Raw genomic sequence first — 8,110 nt, 5'->3', positions numbered from 1 at the left:
TTACACTCTTTCCTAGTAAATTGCATATACCCCATCATCCCTGTTGTGTCTTTTTCCTTTGTCACTCTGGATTTGGAACAGAGCTAGCTAGTATGCAGCAAGGATTAAAAACAAACAAACAGAAAATGTTGGATGGGGGAGGGAGGGGGGATGGTAGAGGATAGGAAAGGTAGCAGAATACAACAGTTACTAATAGGGCATTATGTAAAAATGTGGATGTGTAACCGATGTGATTCTGCAATCTGTATTTGGGGTAAAATTGGGAGTTCATAACCAACTTGAATCTAATGTATGAAATATTGTATGTCAAGAGCTTTATAATGTTTTGAACAACCAATAAAAAAAAATTTAAAAAAAAAAATGTTGGATGAATTAAGTTGAAGAGAATGTTATAGAGTCAAAATTGAGGTCCCCTTCAAAGTGGCTGATGCCAAAAACAGCTTCCTTATAGGTCTTACTTTACAGAGCAGTAGGTGTTCTGTGTATCATCAGTGACCAGTCAGAACCACTGACCATACAGTCATTTTCCCCAGCTTTGCTCTTGGAACTTGATTCCCAGACTACCTCATATCACCCATGGAGGAAGACATTTAGTGACACTGGGCTTTACTCCTATCCCATAAACCTTTCCCAGCTGTCAGAAGGAATAAAGAGTAGAAAAGAATAAAGTCCTTTCATGGCTGATTTCTGCTGCTGGTATTAAAAAAAAAAAAAAAAAAAATCTCTTAGTGAGGTCAGAGAGCCACCTGTAGTAAAATCTCTGGGGATGAGTACCAAAATGCATGCACCTGGGATCTACTTCAGACTCAGTGTGTCTGTGAGGATTTAGAATCTAGTTTTTGGCAAGCACAAAGCAATATGAGGACTTGAGTGTGACTTGTAGTAACTACTTTCATTCTGTTAGTAATAATGATGACTTCAGATCAGGAACACAGATTTTTTGATATCCTAAGAATGGCTGATGAAGATCAGAGATGTTGAATAGAAGGAGTCTAAGATATAAGAACAGTCACAATTCTTAAACTGCTTTTTTGGGGAGCACGTGATCTGAAAATTTAGCAATAACCCTAAAATCAACACCTAAAGTCATTATTTCATTTAGATTTGATATAACATCAGCTATTAAGACTTATACAAAAGCATGCACATTCAGTCCCCACAGTTTGAAAGTTGCACACATGACCAGGATAGAATATCAACTTTACCTATGTTAATTAAACAATCTTTTTTCTTGCCTCTCTTTAACAAATAAAAGCCTTTTACCAGTATCTGGAGGTTTGTTTATCAGCATTGTGTGCATGGCCATAATATTGGGTCCAGTGAAGCACTCCACATACTTCAGACTCTAAGAAAATTGAGAAGAAAGTTGGGGATTTCATTAGAAATCAGAAGTAAAGGCAAGTGGTGAAAGTGCCACCATCCACACAGAAATCAAAATCGTAATGGTGTGAAAACTAATTGGTATTTCACAATACTGCCAACAAAGCATGAAAACCTTGTATTTGGAAATCATTCTAAATCTCCAGCACTCCGAACTCAATGGGATGTTTTTGAGCATAACTGAAGTATAACCTTTTTATTTTGCCTTACCAGAAAGATAAGAGTATCTAGGAGGTATCAACTACCCAGGATCAGCTCTTCTACTAACCAAAGCCACCGAGGGTGGCCCAGGCAGAAGGCAGTGTCTCCCTCCTCCTTGGAGACCCTGCATAAGAAGGGCCATGACTTTGTGCTGTCACCAGTAGCTCAATAGAAAGCAGAACCCTAGCTCAGAGGACCTTGCCCATTTTCTCAACAAATTCTTCCCTAAGGTCCACGAACCAAGCAGAGTAAAGGCCAGTAAGGGGCCAAAGAATGAATAAGAAAAGGAGGTCCCTGTCCCCATGGATTTTAAGTCTCCTGAGAAGAAAGGAAAGTAGGAAATCTGAACATCACGGATGGTAGTGCTTCATCCACCATGAGATGGTTCCGGCTTCAAGTGATTCTGTGATCCACCTGCAGACTTCCATTCCCATCACAGCACTGGGGTGGGAAGCACTGATGGTCAGGAACCATTTCCCTGGGCCTCTACTCCAGGGTGCTGGGCAGAATATCACAAGTGATTTATCTGTGAAGTCTGTCTCCAGGAGTCAAACACTCTGACAGCATCTGATTATGATTTTCCATAATGCTATATAGAAAGTCTGAGGCTGGATAGAGAGATCTGCTTGGGTATTTTTAGAAATATGAATTACTATTAATTATAATATAATTTTTAAAAAAAAAAAACATTTTAAGCCAGACATAGTGATGCATGCCTGTTATCCCAGCTGCTTTAGAGCCTGAGGCAGGAAAAATCCTAAATTCAAGGCCCACCTCAACCACAGCATAACCCATATCTCAAAATGAAGAATAAAAAGGTTGGGAGTGTAGTTCAGTGATAAAGTGCCCCTTAGTACCACAAATTTAAAAAAATTAAATAAAAACTAATTTAAATTTAAAAGCAAATTCATAACTCCACTGACCAGATTCACAAAACAAAAAGACAAAAGTCAATAGATTTACAAATAACAGTCTCACAATTTCACCACTGCTGATATTGAGTCTTAGAAGGGCTCTTTCTCTTTTTCTCTTTAACACAGAATTCCTGTCTTTCCTAAAAAAAAAAAAAAAAAAAAAAAAAAAAAAAAAAAGATTAAGACACTCCATAGCAATGCTTCTTGGTCTTGGTGCTATTGGTATCTTGGGTGGGATAATTCCTTGGGGAGAGGGCTTCATAGGATCTTGGGACCCTTTAGGAGCATACTTGACTCCTACCCACTAGAAGCCACTAGCAAACCTATCCTTCTATTGTCACCACCAGGAAAGCCTTGAGACATTGCCAATATCCACTGGGGGTCAAAATCACCTCCAACTGAGACCCACTACTCTAGTGTCATGTGTAGAAAGGGGTTAGATTCAGTACAACCAGCAGATCTTGGGCAGACCTGCAGGCTGCCTATGAAGGAGAAACCCAAAACAAGAGCAGTCTCTAACCTCTGGGAGAGTGCAGAATCTAAAGAGCTCCTTATCTTCCTGAAAATCTTGGATCTTCGAGATTATTTTCTCACTTGGACTATATTCTGATTTCGCAATGGACACATCTCTCATTACCATCAGTCCTACTGGTTTCCACTCCTCTCAGCAGATCTTTTCAAATTCAACCCTAGAAAATTAAATATACAAACAATGTCATGACCTCTGCTCTAAGCCCCTGGTTGACCCTGTCTTGTGCAAATAGCTGCAGATTCAGGAGCTGTTTCTACCAAGTCAGCCCTCAGGCCTAGTAGAGGGGGGAAGGAGAAAATGGCCAACTCAGAAATCATGGTCTCCTAGCTAGGTTCCCATTCTCCTAGACAATTCCTAAAAAAACACTTCATTCAAAAATATCCGAACATGCAGAGGCGAATCTAATTTTATATTCCTATTACAAATAAAATATGTAATTCATATTTTATAAATTTCTATGGATAAATCACAACTATACACAATGTTTGGATTCATTGTGATATATTCATACCTACACAGAGCATCTTTTAGTTAATTTCATTCCCTAGCACCTCTCCTATCCCTCCCTACCTCCATTCCATGGGCCCCTTTCTGTACTCTACAGATCTCCCTTCTATTTTCATGAGACTTTTTCTGCGTGTGTGTGGTGCTGGGGATCAAACCCATGGCCTTGTGAATCCAAGGCCCTTTACCCCTTTGCTTCTCTCTAGTTTCCACATATGAAAGAAAACAATAATCCTTGACTTTCTGAGTCAGCCTTACTGCACTTAACATGATGTCCTCCAGTTCCACCCATTTCTCTGCAAATAACGTAACTACCATAACACATTTTTTTTGTAAAATAAGCAAGAGTATTGCTGCACCTAAAGTGTTGAATATAAGTATCAGATACTAGATTTCTAATAACAAGAAGTCTACTTTCTTCATAAAATTTTCTCTGTTCTAGGCTTAGCACATTATTATCCAAAGTATACCTATAGGAGAAAAAGGTACCAAATAAGTCCAAATTTTATATTACGACCTAACATTATGTACCAAGAACCCAAGAAATGTTCATACTCTTTGATCCAATACTTCTAAATGTAGGTCTTTAAGAAAATGATCTTAAAATGTTTGAAAAACTTCAGGTCCAAAACATTAATAATGGTCACAAGATGTATAGTAATGGAAGAAAAACTAACTATGACATTACATCCACTCAATGAAACATGACTCAGTCATTAAAACGGAAGGTCACAAGAGTGTAGACAATACATTTTATAATAAAATATGATTTCAATGATATAAACAAGACATTATTTGTGAAAAGAACAGTATTTTAAATAAGGGAATTCTGGAAGTTTTTTTTTTTTAATTCCTTCTATTTCTGATTTTTAAAATTTTTTCTAGAGTGAATGCATATGATATTCAGATGGGAAACTAATTCAATAAATTTTATATTTTCATTTTGATCATTAGATTCTCAGAAATAATCAAAGTAATAAAATCCCAATAAGAGTACAACATGCCAGCAAACCCAAATCACCAAACCTGTTTCTTATGATTGAAATTGTAGATATATACAGGTATTTATGAAGGTTAAATCCTCCCCTTAAAGATGATTGAAGGTAATCAACCGGGCCAGGCACAGTGGTGTATACTTATAATTCCAGTGACTCAAGAGGCTGAGGAGTGAGGATAGTAAGTTTCAGGCCAGCCTCAGCCACTTATTGAGGACCTAAGCAACTTAGCAAGACCCTGTGTCAAAATAAGTAACCTGTGTCAAGTAAGCAAGAACCTGTGTCAAAAATGAAAAATAAAAAATACTGGGAATGCAGGTCAGTGTTAAACCACACCTTGGGTTCAATCTCCAGCATTAAAAAAAAATAGGAAAAAAAGATAATAAACCTGTTAAACATGGCACTAAACACCTGTAATTCCAGCTACTCAGGAAGCTAAAGCTGGAAGATTGCTTGGGCCCAGGATTTCAATACCAACCTGGGCAACATCACAGGATCAGATTTCAAAAGAAAGAAAGAAAATATGTAATATATAGTACCCCAAATAGTAGCTAATGTTGATTTAACCAAACTACAAGCTAATTTATATATGATAAATCATGGCTGCATTTTCAAAACTCAAATTACGTATTTTCTGCAATATTTCCCTCTTTCTGAATTTTAGAATACAGAGCCTTAGAATTTGCATTCCCCACCACTCCCAGGATGAAACCCAGGGCCCTGTGGTACTAGGCAAGCCCTCTACCACTGAGTTAAACAAACTGAGTTACACCTGCCCAGCAGAAGTCCTTTTTTAACAACTTCTTCTGACAAGTTCCCAGGGGATGCAGATGACACTGCTCCATGGACCACACTATGACAAACACTGGCTTAGTTAAATGATCTTGGTCCAGAGTTTTAATCTCTCCCAGTCTCTGTTACTCACTTGGAAAATGAGCTGACATCCTCACCTGGGGTCTCTTTATCATTCTATGGACAAAGTTTAAACTTTCAATGTTCTCCCACATGGCTGCTTGGAAACCCAGTGGGAAGAGCAACACTGAAAGTCCAAGAAACAGCTGTTAGAACCAACATTAGGAGAGATGTCAGGATGTTAACAAAAAGCAGAAGAGAGGCTATTGGCCTAAGGAAAACCTCCAGGCAGTTTCCTACCATTTCCAAAAGTACTCCCTTATCAAGGGTTAAACTGAGCAGGCAAAAGCAGTTCAAGGGCTGGGGATGTGGCTCAAGAGGTAGTGGTAGCAGGCTTGCCTGGCATGTGTGCGGCCCAGGTTCGATCCTCAGCACCACATACAAACAAAGATGTTGTGTCCACCAAAAACTAAAAAATAAATAAATATTTAAAAATTCTCTCTCTCTCTCTCTCTCTTTAAAAAAAAAAAAAAAAAAAGCAGTTCAAGAAACAGATTTGATTCCCGCGGGTCCTATTCACAGTAACATACTTCTGGGTCTGCTCCTCCCTTATGTGCCTGGCGCACACATTCCTTCTAGGATTCACTTCTGAAGACTCAAGGAAGACACACAGGCTCAAAATTCTAAGTTCTTTTTCCAGACACCAATGCAGGACTCTGCCAGGATCCCCAGGCCACCAGAGGGTTCCACAGAGCACAGAGCGCCCCTGAGTTCCCCCTGCAGGCGGTGGACTTGGGCAGGGCCAATATGTCAGCTCCCACTCTCGGAAAACAGGCATCCCCTATTGAGAGGATTCCAGTGGCTGGTCCCCTAGATCCCTTCCTGTCAGCTCTGTGCTCCTGTTTAGAGTTTGACTGTCCTCAGGCACTTCTTGGTCTCCAGGCATTCGCAGAGGTCGTGCACACTGCCTGCAGAACATGACAAGGCAGCTGACTAAGGCAGCTGACTTAAGGCAAGACCTCAAGTGCGACGCGATGGCAGCCACCAGACCAGCCACTATGCACCCGATTGCAGGACGTGAGGGCCACCAGCGCTGGCCTGTCTCCCCACCCCCGAGATGTGACTATCGGAAGCCAATGGCGCAGAGGACCCAGTAAAGCAAGCGCAGTGGCTCTCCTGCACACTAGAGGCCACCACTTGGACCTGAGGCCACCTCCAAGGTGGAGGCTTGGTGCTCGGTCTGGCAGGAGCCCAGCTCAGCGCAAAGGATACCACAGCCCGGGCTGTGGTGACCCAGCACCATCTGCAGGAGAGCACCAGTGCGCTGCCGCACCATTGCCCTGCGAGGACGCCAACCCGCAGCGCCGGCCCCACTTTATTCCTGGGACCTTGAGCCTCCCGGCGGGGGAGGGGCTACTCGACCCGGGAACTAAGTGGATGCCTGCGGGACACCCGCAGTTCCGCCTCCTGGGCTCGGCCTCTGAATGGGATTGTGGGTATGCGGGAAAAGCCCTGAGTCATTGGGTCAGGGAGGGGGCACTGTCACCGGAGCGCCTTTTTCTCCTGCTATCTGTTTCTAACCCCAATGACTCTCCTTGCCGCACCCAGGATCCTGGGTTCAAGGACTTGGCAGGGACACTCCATGACCAAAGGCCGAGCCTGGACCTGACACACACTCTTTAACTTCATAGCTTAAATCTATTAATAGTCACCTGTTAGTGTCAGACTGTTCTTTCCACTGCTAAACCAGTAAAATTCAAATGTTTATTCCTAAACGTCGTTTGTGCTGTTCAAGAGTTTTAGTGAGCCTGGACCAAAATATTACAATTTGACTGCACTGCTTTTTTTTTTTTTTTTTAAGTGTGTGAAATAAATCACTCCCTGAAAAGCCTAATGAAGTCTAGGATAATTTAAAATTTTTTATAGAACTACAAGTTTTTGTTGTTGTTGTTGTTTTAAAGAGAGAGAGAGAGAGAGAATTTTTTAATATTTATTTTTTAGTTTTCGGCGGACACAACACCTTTGTTTGTATGTGGTACTGAGGATCGAACCCGGGGCGCACGCATGCCAGGCGAGGGGGCTATGCTTTAGCCACATCCCCAGCCCAAACTACACGTTCTTTTTGTAAGATGGTTTTGTAACACCTTTTGTAAACTCTGCAGGTGATTGGCATTTCATCTGCTTTCTTTTCCCCCTCAATTTTCATTGTTTCTTTAGCAAGGAGTTACTTTCAGAATGTTGCTCCATGTTGTCAGTTCTTAAATACTGTCTTTGTTTTATTGTTTCATAATAGTTATACATACATTCAACTTCATTTTGACAGAACTATAAATGTATGAAATAATTTACTCCAATCAAGTCCTCAGTATTTACCTGTACCCTTCCCCTCTTCCCTCCCACTGTTCCCTTTCCATTCCTCTACTGATCCTCCTGATTATTTACTTTTTTTCTTTTCTTCTTCTTCTTCTTCTTCTTCTTCTTCTTCTTCTTTTTTTTTTTTTTGGTAAAAGTTAAGGTTTTGCAGTTATATAGAAAGGTGAGATTCATTGTAGTATGTTCATGTATGTACTTTGGAAACTTAAGTCAGATTCATTTCACTCTTTTCCCCTATCCCATTCTCTCAATCCCCTTCTTCTGCTCCCTGCTCTTGCTTTAATTTTGATGGAATTCCCCCACCCTTTTTTTCCCTGTGTCTCCACCTGTCTGTCTATCTTTCTGTCTCTCTCTCTCTG

General features: G+C 40.8%; 1 long non-coding RNA gene across 1 annotated transcript; it reads right to left on the bottom strand.

The window, feature by feature from the left end:
* LOC125618457 lies at window positions 1-5,961 on the bottom strand. The gene is made up of 3 exons (XR_007349724.1): window positions 5,452-5,961; window positions 2,993-3,184; window positions 1-12 (listed from the first exon to the last, which is right to left on the bottom strand). It is a non-coding gene; the product is annotated as an uncharacterized LOC125618457 (long non-coding RNA).
* Between the last annotated feature and the right edge of the window lie 2,149 nt (window positions 5,962-8,110).

Source organism: Marmota marmota, unplaced genomic scaffold, assembly GCF_001458135.2.
Source record: "Marmota marmota marmota unplaced genomic scaffold, marMar, whole genome shotgun sequence".
In the NCBI taxonomy this organism is placed as follows: domain Eukaryota; kingdom Metazoa; phylum Chordata; class Mammalia; order Rodentia; family Sciuridae; genus Marmota; species Marmota marmota.
This window is presented reverse-complemented; position numbering and strand designations above follow the sequence as displayed.